The following is a 13,559-nucleotide window of genomic DNA, read 5'->3' on the forward strand; positions in this document are numbered from 1 at the left end:
AAGCCTTAGTTGTTTCAAATGTGAAAAGTACTTTTTTAAGATTCAGTGTGTCCTTTGCATTAAGGGCACATTGTTATTTAAGGTAAAAGAGACACCAGACATGGAAAATAGAGGCGTGAATATCCAGAAAGAAAAACAATGGACCAGGAACAACACTGACCCATCGGCGTGTCCTTACTCTTTGAATAGAGTAGACCAGGAGCTCAGGGGTTTGGAGACGCATAATGACTACCCGCCTGTGGGGTTCCTCTGCTTTAAGGAAACTTCTTCTCTATTTCCCCAGGAGGTCTGTGGGCTCGTATTTACCTTGGAACCTAATGGTGCGGCGGCTGTGGTCTTTGCAGAGTATGGACCTGTTTCACATTATACGCATGAGAGTTGGATGGTCGCGAAACCTAATATATTTGGGGCCTGATACCATCATCCACCATAAAAGCCAAATATTTTCCCATCTAGAAGTCAAGTTGGAAAAAACTCTCTCGCAGTAGGTTGGGGTTTTAAAGACACGGTTATGGCTGCAAAGATGGTCTGCTCGTCCAGATAAGACCGGAGCCAACCTGACACCTCATTGCAGCCTGGCCCTCTTCCAAGGCTCTGTTATGCATGTGGGTGGTGTTAACAGCGTCCTTCTGGCAGCTGAGTAGACCAAGAGAACAGCCTAATGGTTAGAGTAAACCTAGCTGGGACAGCAAGAAATGTGGTGGCTGGACTGGCCAGATAAGACTGCGGGGGGCCAGCAGGACGGTGCTTCCTGAGTGTGAGATATTTGGGGTTTGGCAAACCCAAAGAAGCTGGTTGCCAAGCCCCATTGCCCCTCGTTCCCTTGGTGTATTTCAAAGGAAATTAAATCCACATGTTTCTGATTTGCTGACACTTAAAGCTCATCCAGAGGTGGTTTTGCAAGAGTGGTTTGGACACAAGAAGGCTAGAGAAACTTTAATGATTATTGTTATTTTTCATTTTGAAATGCAGACCTGTACGCTTACATAATGAATCCATGCCTACAAAACCAGAGCTCAGTGTTGCCTGACCAAAACTTTTTGTCCTGGGCCCACCAGAGACAGATAATTAAAGTCAACTCGAGAAGACAAACATCCAACCTAGAAATCCATCTTGCAAATGGCACTGTTAATGGCCCCTTCTGATTGGGTAGCACCTAAGAACCCCCAAACCTAGAGTTCAAAGCCCTCTGCACAGTATGGATTGAGTCTACTGATTTCATTATTCCCTCAGACTCTAGCCAAGGAGATAGAAACCTAAATCCAAGATGGCGTCATCTCGGTAGGTCCCAAGAACCAAGGCCCGAGGATGTGGGGCATTGGCACCTCCAAGGCAAGAGGGCATCACAAAGGTTTTCTGTAGGATGTTCTGAAATGTCTTGCCAGGTCCCTAAATGAAACCTAGACAAGGAGAAACCCAAATTCTGCTTCAGGGAAATAGAATCACATTAGACACTTAGAAAGAATCGGTGCTTCTGGACAGAATATGTGATCTCTCCGAGTCTAGTCACATGAAAACTACTGGCCAGAAAGCTCAGGGACCAATGGGTTCCCTTCTTCTGAACCAAGGATAAACATTTTTGGTTTCTCCTATCCCCTCCATAGCCACTGCATATAGCTTTACCTCAGGACTCACCTCAGAGGAATTCTCAAGACAGAAGAGGTGGCTTTGTTTCCTCTGGCTGCTCCCACCTGTTTTCCCTGCCCTGGGCCATCAACTGCTTGACTGGCAGCTTGCTTGTTAGTCTCCACCACTTGTATCCCCAGCCCCTAGCGCAGGGTCTGGACATGATGTGTCTTTAAACTTCTCATCAGTGAGGTGAGGAGGGCTGAGAGGAAGACCTGCGGCTTCACCTGGAACTCGGCCTTCTCCAGTTTCTCTCTCTGCTCCTGCAGTTTCTCTGGGTTTCTCTGGGTACACTTCAGCATACACTTCCGGCTCCCTCTTGCCCTAGACACTCCACACATGCTTCTTATTTCTTTTTTCTTTCCCACAAATCCCTTATTTCTTTTCATCCAGGTAACCCTTGCTTATCAGGTCAGCTTAGAAGTCCCTTTCTCTAGGAGATGTTTTCTTTCCAGCCCCGGGATGTGCTTCCCTCCCTCCTCTGCATAGTCGATACACATTTATATCTAACTAATTAAATACAAGGTCATGTGCACTGCCTCCCTTCCCACCAAATTGCTGCTCCTGGACACCAGGAACCATGTCTGTCTCCCTCATCCCATCCCCAGCACTGGCACTGAGAAGTCAGTGTCGGTTCACTGACTGATGACTTCTCACACCAGCCTTGTACTGGTCTTTGCCACCAACAGAGCTCATTTCTGTGAACTGTACAAACTAAGAGCAATGAGAGTGTTTTCAGACAATTGGAAACCAGCACACATTTGAACGAGTTTGCTAGGGGGCCCATAACAAACATTACCAACGGGAGGCTTCAAGAACAGAAACATTCTGGTTTGAAGTTCTAGAAGTGGGAGTCTTGAGATCAAGGAGTTCACAGGGTTGGTTCCTTCTGAGGGCTGTGAGGTGGGGTCTACTCCGGGCCTCTCTTTTAGCTTTTCCTGGTTTGCTGGCAATCTTTGGCACCCCTGGGCTTGGGGAAGCATCCTGTCCATCTCTGCCCGCACTGTCACATGGCATTCTCCCTATGTGCATGTGTGCCTCTCTGTCCAAATATCCCAAGATCCCTTTTTCTAAGCACACCAGTCTTATTGGATCAGAGGTCCCCCTGATAACCTCATCTTAACTTAATCATCTGCAAACACCCAAATTTCCAAATGTTCACTTTCATAGGTATCGAGTGTTAGGACTTTGATACCTTTTGGGAGAACACAGTTCAACCTATAACACCACTCTTCTGGTAAAGAAAAAAAAAAGTAGCTTAAAATTGGCATTAAAATACAGTAGCCATTTGATTTATTGTCCATGCAGGGACATTTTATTTTGAGAATGAAAGGGGGCCCTATTAATAATTTTTCAGGGACAACGGGGGTAAACCAGCCCCATCCCAGGCAAACAGTGTCTGATGTGTGGCCTCCCTCTGGGGCTAGGCTCACTGCCCAGGCTTTCCCATGCAAGGAGGCATCGTACCTGACATCCAGGATCGATAATGAACTCCTCAAACTCAACACGTACCTTCACTTCAAATCCCTCTGTGTTTGTGTTCCCAGCAAGTTCAGTCTGTTTTATACACAGTCGCGGTGAGACCGAGGGATTAGCTGTATTCCGGTGATAGTTAATTCACTGTTTCCAGTTACCAAATGCAAGCCCAATCTCAGCAATTAATTTGACCAGATCAAATCAGGCCCTCTTACACCTGTCCCCCTGTTTTAATTAGGCTCTAATCTCCCCAGGGGAGTTTGAGGCACAGAGCACCATTACCTAAGCCTTAGATTAGGAAGGCAATGTCAGATACCCCATGTCACCATAAAGCACAGGCACCATCCCTGAAACAGGTCCCGCCCTTCGGTCTCAAAATTTGCCTTGACAACTGTGATCCCCCCAGCACGGCTGGAGGAACGATCCCTTTTTTGTTGTTACAGACTTCCTTTCATCTCTTCCCAAGGGAAGGCAATGTTCCCAGTGGTGCTTCTTTCTGAGGTAATTGTTGGACAGGAGTCAGCCAGTTAAGACTGCCCATCTAATTAACAGAGTCTGTTATGATTTATCAGGATAATGAGATGAGGAACAAAGACATCGATTTTTTTTTTCCCCCTTCCTGATATTTTGGCCTCTTTTCTTCCTTTTGGAAAATGACCCAACCTTAATGAGAAAGGAGTTGCTTATTGTTGGGGTGCAAATAGAGAGATAAATGACATCGGTAATTAAGTCTCAAGCCTTCTTTGGTATACAGAGTCATTTGTCAGGCAATATTATTCAATTAATTAATTCCATTAGGGCTACCACATTTCTCTGACTCTAGCCATTCAACCATCAGTGATGATAATTCATATGATACATAAATAGAATGGGTAGTAAATGCATCCTGAGTCCAGGAAGAAAGGATTTTAGCCACCCCAGGAAGCCTATCTAGAAGCATTTGATTTGAAAACATGTAAAATGATCATAGTTAGCCATGTACCTCTTCCCAACGCATACCGAACGAATGCTCTGGGCATTCCTTACTTGAATGCCTGGGAGGAGGAAGGGGGACGTCAGCGTGGTCCAGATCACCTTCTTACACCAAATCAGTGGACACTGTCAAGGCCTCTGGTCAGCTGCCCATCTGTTGTCAGAGAAGGGACAAGGGACAGGAAACGTGATTGTCTCAAGGCAATACAATGAGAGAGAAGGTTCTCGAACCATGCGGTTGGGTGTTTTTTTTTCATATAAAACTAATCATTCATGGATATTTATCAAAATGAAAATTGGTTTACCGACAGTGGGCGGTCAGTTTTTGTCTGCTTTCTGTCCTCTTTTGTCAAGGGGAGAATCCTGACCCATCCGTCTCTCACTGCTCACTCCTCAAGGTAATTCTGTTGCTGTTGATGATCGAGTTAACAGAAAACACACCACATTCTCTTCAATCCCCTTACTCTTTCCACTCTCCTTCTCAACTCTTGATGACTTCTCAGAATTCTTTACACCCTCCTAGTGTGAAACTTGCCTTCAAAAAAAGGGGGGGGCAGTCCAGAACCACATTTAAGAAATTAGAACTAAAGGAATTAGTATCACGACATTCTAAAGAGAAAGGCCAGCAACTCCTTCAGTCTTGACAAATCCCCTTTTATACCTTGTCGTCTGCCTCCAAATCCACCTTTCCTTAACCCCCCAATATGAGCCAAAATAAAATACTATCTCTGTGTTTCATTTATCACTTTCTTCTGCTTTGAGTGGTTGCTAATACTACAGGAGCATTGTGATCTGCTCTTTTTCATTGTGACACAGCAGTATTTCAGCTAGATTCAGGATTAAATATGCCCTGTGTGCTGGCGTGGGAACCTTTCTACCATTCCTAGGAAAACAGCTCACATTCCAAACAGCTGACTTCCAAAGTCCAGAATATGATCTGCTTATAAGCTGGGTAGCTGCCTACACAGTTCTAGCCTCTTTTCTCCTCCTGACTAATCAAGGCGTCTTTTGTCTCCTGAGCTCATTCTCTGGGAAGGAGTGTGAAATCCACATTGAAGGCCCCCAAAGCCCACAAACCCCTGGCAAGAAAGAAAAAGCCCAGGGAGGTGGTTTTCAAACTTAAGCCAGCATCAGAATCACCTGGAAGGCTCTCAGAACAGACTGTGGGAGATCTGGGGAAGGACCCAGAATTGGAAGTTCTACTCCCAGCCCCCACCCTGCCCCTAGTGGAAAATTTCCCTTCAGAAAAAGATGGTCTTGTCCAGGGATCACTAATTTGAGAACTGGCCTAGACACTATAGGTACAAAAAGGCTACGGGGCAGGGGGTAAGGAGATTTCACAATCCTGAGCTTCCGGCCAATAACCTGGCTGAGGCAAAGGCCACCCTTCCCCGGGAGGGATCAGGACAAAAGCCCTCCCTGGGTCTCCTCCACCTTTCCCTGTAGGCAGAGACCATGCCCTAGAGTCAGGTCACCAATTTCCTTGGAAGAAGCCAGCATCACTTGCAGTTTTAGAATTAGATACAGAAATAGTGCAGAAGACTCCATAGATGGGGGGATCTCTGAAAGTTGGTGAAAACATTTTGTTTCATTTTGTTCTCTGTTTCCCTTGGATATCATACATACTCACAAGTGTTGTACAGGCTTGACAAGGCTTGGGGATCTTCTACTGTTCTTCATGGTAGACTCAGACACCCACCAACCTGTTAGAGCAGAATGGGGACCTGACAATTCTCATCTGACATGCTGTGAGTCCAAAAGACATCCGGCCCAGTGTTTCCCAAGCTTCTCTTTGAATGCCACTCACAGAGATATATAACCCACCCAATCCCTGCGCAATCCATATTCATATCTTAACTCTAGCACATTATTCTAGTGTCTAGCCCGGGTTCCTCACAGAAAGCAGAGCTGGGGACAAGGGCTTTTGTACAGGAAGCTTATTTTGGAGAGTGATCCCAGCAAACTGGAGTCAAGACAGGAGGGAGTGAAGCAAAGAAGGAAGGAGAGAAGGTGGCCATGTGGTCCATCTCGTCTCCTGTGAGGACCCTTCTAAGAAGCTGTGTAGAAGGCACATTGGAATTTTCAGCCTGAGGGAAGAAAAAGGAAAGCATTATCCCATGGACTTCCATTCCCTTTTGGAAGGTGGTCTTATGGGGCATTGACTCCCTTACAACTTCTACATTGTACAGGCATGTTCAGGAGACCAGGAGACAGTCCCTGAGGAGCCCAAGGCTGAAAGAGAGACATATGGTGCAGCTGAAACAAGGCATGGTCTGGGTCCACTTGCCAGCAATGGCTGGCATCAAAGGTGGGCCAGGAGGTGAGAGACACGCACAGATGTCCAATACAGTGTATTATGAGAAGAAGAGACTGGGAGTAAAAGGTATTTTCTATCTTCTCCACAGACATTGTAAATTTCATGTTGGTATAATCTTTAATATTCAACATATTTTAAAATTTAATTGAATGTGAGGATTAACACAGAATTTCTGGAGTGTGTGTCTAAAACCCATAAACTTTACAAGGTGCCCACATGCCCTATTTCTAGAAAATTCTACCACCTTTTTTTTTTTTTTTTTTTTTTATTCATTTGGCAGAGAGGGGGGCACACAAGCAGGGGGAGCGGCAAGCAGAGGGAGAAGCAGGCTCTCTGTTGATCAAAGAGCCTGATATAGGACCCAACCCCAGAACTCCGGGATTATGACCTGAGCCATAGGCAGATGCTTAACCAACAGAGCCACCTAGGCGTCCCAGATTCTACCATTTCTGTGCCCAAAAGTCACCAGGAAACAATGACAAGACAATAAATTTCATGGTGACAATTGCAAGGCCACCAGATACGAGTAGGAAGTCAATAAAAGAATTATTTTGTATTAGCTGTTTGGTGCTTACATTAAAATACAGGTTGAAATTAATTAGGAAAATCGCCTTCATGACCTCATGTCTGAAATTCCTATATTTTGTGCTCAGAAAATCAACTTGGGGCTAGTTGTAATCACTTCTATGCAATTGGTGGTTCTTTATCAATGAAAACCAAAAGCAGACATAATTGTCACTGTCTTTTCTTTCTGTAATATTTAGTTTCTGAAGCCCAGGGGCATCTTCAGAGGGATAGGTTTTGATGAGAAAAAGATCATTTTCAGATAAGATTAGCATCAGGTAATTTACTGCATTAACAACATGAATTTCAGCATCTGTGTTGCTAACACTTCTAGTCTCTAACAAAGGATCCACTCAAGAGATGGACCAAAGAACATATGGCTAAGAATAAGGGCCACTTGAAACTATACGACAGGTTAGAAGCTTTGGGGGTTCACCTCAGTCAAAGTGACTGAGGCCAACTCTACGAGCATGCTCAGTTAGGCCACCATCCCTGCCACGCATGGGTACATGATACCTACTCAGGGGTTCTGGGATCATTCTGGGATGAGAGATAGAAACATTTAAATACTTTCTAAAAAAAACTTCCTATCATTGAAATGTTGAAAAACATGCTAAAGTACAGAAACAAGAATAATGAGCCTTCAAATACTTCTCCAGCTCAGTTATCATGGCCAAACTTAAATTCGTTAAAAAAAAAAAATTTTTTTTTTAATCTAAACACGCATCATTTTTGCTCTTAAAGGCAAGAAACCTGGGAAGATTTTCATGACCCCCTGAGGTTTGTGACCTGCTGGTTCTTTGGTTCACTGACCTTGTTCAATCCTCTCTTTATACAAGGGAATGCTATGCTTCTCCCATTCTCTCTGGCTCTCTCTCATGCTTGCAGCAAATTAAGTGAACTCTGTCTATCATTTCAGCAACGGTGACATACAATCCCAGTGTTAAAGGATGGAATTTTCCAGTGTAAGAAGCAGCAGAAAGCGAACAGAGGAAACGTTGCCATGAGCAAAGGCTCCTCAACACAGTATCTCCAACTGTGCTACAAAGCAGCCCAGCGTTTGGATGAAAAGTGGGGGAAAAAAATCTGACAATGGAGTGATTGTTCTCCCTCCACAAGCAATGCTACTATTTCTAACCCCTCGATGGGCTGTGCTGGCACCAGACACACATCGTCTAGGTCTTCCTCCCAGTGGCGGGCAAGCCTAAAGGCAAAGGGGAAAGGTCCCGTTGTTCTCCAAGAGACTAAGAGCCACACACCAGGGCTGCAGCCACCAGAACCTTTCTTCACGGAGCAAGGGCAGGAAGATCAGAGCAGTCACTCACCTTGTCTCATTTGTTCACGAAGAACCCAAAGCCAGCGGCGTAGATCGGCTTCTTGCTTTTTGTCCAACTACTTGCCTACTGCTCTAGAAAAACAACCAAGGTCTGCCAAGAATCTGCAATCTCCTAAATTTTAAAATAATGACTAGCCTATCCAGAGTTTCCATCCAAGGCATTGTTGGTTCCTATACAAGAAAACCCTCTGGGGTGAGAGTCGGGAGGCCAAGAAAGGCATATGGTTATTTTTGCCACACTTTGGAAAGAATGGGAAGTCTATTTTTGACACCAGCTGTTCAGCTTTCAAATAACTTCGACCCGTAAAACACACCTCATTTAAAAACTGATTATCAATCTTACTTAACTTTATGTCTTTTTGGTTTTGTACTATTTCAGGTGCGTGCACACACACGCACGTGAGCGTGCCCAACCACACACGTTCTCACACCGATATTCTATTTCCTGGCCATGTGTGAGCTAAATAAAGTTTTGACATAGGTTCAAGAGTCAAGGCCCCCATTTTCATATGACAACCTCTATCTTTAAAAAAAATAATAATAATAAACAACAGTGATCAGGTGGAGAGTTGGTGGCTTGGTTCAGAGGACAGTGCTTCTAAGACTGACCACAGTGTTCAGAGCAATGAGCCATTAAAGAAGGAACTAAACGTTTAAGAGATAGAGGAGGGATATGGAATGGAGAGGGGCAAGGGGCAAGAAAAGGAATCACACAGTAGTTGTTGACTGTTGCCGCAGACGGGCGAGTCATTACCGGTCAACCCTGAGCTGAAGGCAGAGATGGGACACGATGTTCCCTGAGGGCTCGCGAACCCTAATAAGGACGGCAATGTCATTGAGCCCCAACCACAGCATTTGCTCACAGAAGCGGAAATGGCTTCTCCACGCGGGGGCCCCTTCCTTGAAGGAAAATCCAAGAATACACGTTCCATTGGTTTAAAGAGAAAAATGTATGCATTTCACAGTCATGAAAGCGTTTGCAGTCCAGAGTTGAGCCGGTCTTTTAGTTACATAACAGAGCCTCACCGTGTGACCAAAATGATTCCTAACATGAAAGCATGACGTTGTTTTTGCTCTTACCTCATTTCAAAGGCAAAGAAAATTGCTGTTCTTTGAAGCCTGTGGTTCGTATTGTTCATCTAAAGTGAAAGAAAATTACAAACAGAAGGCAGCTTCCCCTGCCTTCCTCACCTCCGCATCATCAGACGCCCACTCCTGGCAACTCCTGGAGTACTTGGTGGACGGTCCCTGTCTTCCTCCAGCCTCTGAGACAGGCGCCCCTCCCCCTCGGAGCCACCTCGCCCCACCACTGCAGCGCCCCCCCACCCCCAGGACGTGACCTAGGAGCTTAATCAGTGCTGTTCACCGACTGAATGCATTTGGGGATTATAAGATTTTACTCCTATCAAATTAACCTCTTTTTATGCAAATAGAAGAGATGGAAGTGGAAGAAAATAAGTCACAGTTTTAAGGTTAGCATCAAACTTCACTCCCTACGGCGAGAGTAATGCAAATATTAAACCAAAAGGAAACCGAGCTAGAACGCTGCAGGGAGACCAAGTGTGCCAGTGGGGCTGGGACTGCCCGTCTCTGGACTGCCATTCCCACATCCCAGGAAACCCCTCCGTCCTGGGCAAACCTTGGCAGGCGATCACCCTGCAGGCCCTCAGCGACTCTCAGAGACCGAAACCTAAATGTCCACTCAGTTGGAAATCAGCAAGATTGGAGAGGACTTAGCATAAATGTTTGACACACCCTGACCCTCCTCTCTGTGAGGCCCTATCTCAGCCCCATCGACTTCTTTCACTGCACTCAAAACCACGTGATTACTTCTCTGGTTATTCATTGATCCTGTGTTCTCCCTACTCAGTGTGAGTGAGCTCCACGTGGTCAGGGAAATCATTGAGCTGGCTTCCCACCGTAGGCCTAGAACATTTCCCGGCAAACAGAGGACGTTCAAGAAACACATCTTAGGTGCAGAACTCTCTCCCAGATCATGGAATCTGACAGAATCATTGTATTCTACCGATTCCAAGATGCCGTTTTTCACAACGTAAACAGCTCTAGAATCCAGATTTATCCCAGTCAGCCGTGCCTGTTGGTCTAAGTGGTGGGGGTTATGACAACACTGCCTTTGCCTGTCTGTGTAGCCACTTGGCTTCTCACACAGTCCTCACTTCGGTTGTGAGGCATGTGCATCTGTTAGTTCAACCCAAGAGCTTAACTGCCATTTAGAAATGTTCTCCAAAAAAAAAAAAAAAATTCCACCATGATTCAGCATTGAAATGACAAGCTATTTTGTACTCAGAAAGGCACAGAAGCCAAACAGTAGGATGTAAATGTGGTATTAGTAACGAATATTTGTCACAGAGGAATGATCATTAAGTCCATGTTTTCTTGCAAAGGAACAACCAAGTGCCTCAGAAACCTCCGAAAGGGAGAGGCCAACAAGGACAGACAAGCTGTGTTACTTTCTGTCATTGAGATAACTGTTTCATTGCTAAATTTCTCAGAAGACATGAAAATTAATTTCAAGAAACTCTGCTGTGATTGATTCCTAGGTCAGTCAGGACTGTTGTTAAAGGCACCCCTCAGTCTACTGACAGTATTTTTCCCTTCTTATATAAAATAATGGTGGGTCTTACATCCAAGGGTATCTTAGACTTGACTTAATGAAATAAGGTAATAGCCTTTTCCAATCTTTTATTCAGGTCTGGAACAGCCCTGCCAGGGACCATCAAGGAGACTGCTGGTACATGACAGGGTCAGGAAAGTGTAGCCGCTCATTAGGTTTGTGCAACTCTTCCAGAACCTTCTGGTGATTGTTCTCACCGGCCCTTACTACTAGCTGGGCATGTGGAGGGCTCTCTGGTTTTAACACCAACTTTGGTTTTCGGGTACCCATCAATGTCCGCAGGGTGCCTCTCTCATGCAGAGTGCCCTCCTGCGCTTGCCCACTTCTGCTTCTCACCCGGGACTCCTTGCTAAGCTTGAATGATGTCCATTGACAGAATCTCGTTATAGCCTCAGCATTGCACCTACCAAGTCCTGTCCTGCAGGGCCTGAGAAATCTCAAACACTAATTGCAATGTGTACCTTGAGGACAGTTATCGACCATCTTTGGTGACAGCAAGCTGAATAATTCTGAGAAAAGATTTAATTGTGTTCCCTCTATGGGATGGAAACAAGAGATGCTCAGGAACAGTGCAGGTACTACAACACCAGACAAAACTTGATCAGTGATCCAACCAGAAAAGTACAGTTAGAGGAGTTATCAGAGACAGTCCAATTCATAATTATGAACAGTGATCATTCGTTGCGTTAAACATTTTTCTAAAAGTCTCTAGAGTCTCTCAATATATTGTTATATGTTTGTCCTTAAGTAGTTTGTTCATTCATTTATCCTCTTTTATTAAAGACTTAATTTATTTGAGAGATGGAGGGAGAGCACAGAGGGAGAGTGAGAGGGAGAAGCAGACTCCCTGCTGAGCAGAGAACCCAAAGTGGGGCTCGATCCCAGGACCCTGAGATCATGACCTGAGCCAAAGGCAGATGCTTAACTGACTGAGCCACCCAGGCACCCTCATTTATTCTTCTACTAACCAGACAAGTGAGTGCCTGCCATATGTCGGTCCACCCCTCTAGGCACAGGACATAGAAGAACAAACAAAAAAGACAATTTCTATATAATGTATAGCATAGAATGGGTTTTTAACCTGGGGTCCACAGACCCTCTCCCCAGGTGGTGTGTGAACTTGGGTGAGGAAAAAAACAAAACATTGTCTCCACTAACCTCTCATCCCTGGAAAAGACTGATTTGTCTGTCATTATCATTTCATTTTTTCCAAAAAGTTCATATAAATGGAATTATGCAGTATATAGAATTTCCGAGATTGGCGTGTCTCACATGGCATAACCCTTTGGGATTCATCCAAGTTGTTATGTGTATCAATAGTTCATCCCTTTTATTGCTAAACATCTGTATTCCACTGTAGGGATGCACCCCTGTTTACTTACACATTCTGCTACCGAAAGACATTTGGATTGTTTCTAGATATTGATGAGTAGCAACAGAGCTATTCTAAACATTCAGGTAGATTTTTGTGGAACCTAAATTTTCAGTTCACTTATGAAAATACCCAGGAGTAGGACTGCTGGATCCTAGACAAGTCTTTGTTTGGCTTTATAAGAAACCACCAAGTGGTTTTCCAGAGGGACTGTGCCATTTGGCATTCTCACTGGGAATGTATGAATTCCAATTGCTCTGCATTGTCTTGAGTACTCAGTATGATCAGTATTTTTTTTATTTTCAGTATCCTATTCTGCCATTCTGGGCATGTAGTTATATCTCATCAGGGTTTAACTTGTATTGCTTTTAATGGTCATTGAGTTTTGAACAGTTCTTCATGCGCTTATGTATGCTAGATATTTGCCAATATTTTGTTGAGAATTTTTGCAACTGTGTTCCTGGAGGGTACTGTTCTGTACTCTGCTTTTGTTGTACCATCTTTGTTTGGCTTCAGTATCAGGCTAATGCTGCCCTTATTATTTGAGAAGTGTTCCTCTTATAAGAGAAGTGTTACCTCCCCTTCTACGTTCTGGAAAAGACTGTGTAGAATTTGTTGTATTTTTTCTGTAACTATTTGGTAGAATTTGCTAGTGTGAACCATCACTAGCAGTATTTTGTAGAACCTGCTAGAATGATCTGAGCCTGGAGATTTCAGAAAACAGGTTTCTAACTACAAATTCCTTTTTAAAAACAGTTATAGGGCTACTCAACTTACCTATATTTCATCTCAGGGGAATTTGGGTAGTTTGTGTATTTTGCAGAATTCATCCATTTTATCTCAATTGTTGACTTTATGAACAGAGTTTGTAGTGATAACACATTTCTTATCTTTGATATTGGTTATTTGTGTTCTCTCTTTCCTAGAATTCTCATTTGAGATTTATCAATTTCATTAATCTTCTCAAAGAACCAAGTTTTGCTTTCACTGCTTTTCTCTGTTGGTTTTGAAATTGTTTTCAATTTGATTAATTTGTGTTTTTATTTCTATTATTCCTTTTCTTTTGCTTTTTTGGGTTTATTTTGCTCTTCTTTTTCTAATTTCTTAAGATAGCATCTTGGATTATTGGTTTGATAGCTTCCAATTCCAAATATGAGCATTTTAGTTGTGTAAATTTTCCTTTAAGCTCTGCTTTACCTGCATCCCTAGGAATTCCTTTTTGACTCATGGATCATTTAGGTACTGTTTAATTTCCAAGGGT

General features: G+C 43.9%; 1 long non-coding RNA gene across 1 annotated transcript; it reads right to left on the reverse strand.

The window, feature by feature from the left end:
* Positions 1–2,749: 2,749 nt before the first annotated feature.
* Positions 2,750–5,766, reverse strand: LOC122910303. Its single transcript, XR_006385208.1, has 3 exons — positions 5,705–5,766; positions 4,129–4,228; positions 2,750–3,183 (listed from the first exon to the last, which is right to left on the reverse strand). It is a non-coding gene; the product is annotated as an uncharacterized LOC122910303 (long non-coding RNA).
* Positions 5,767–13,559: the final 7,793 nt, after the last annotated feature.

Source organism: Neovison vison, chromosome 6 (assembly GCF_020171115.1).
Source record: "Neovison vison isolate M4711 chromosome 6, ASM_NN_V1, whole genome shotgun sequence".
NCBI classification, from domain to species: domain Eukaryota; kingdom Metazoa; phylum Chordata; class Mammalia; order Carnivora; family Mustelidae; genus Neogale; species Neogale vison.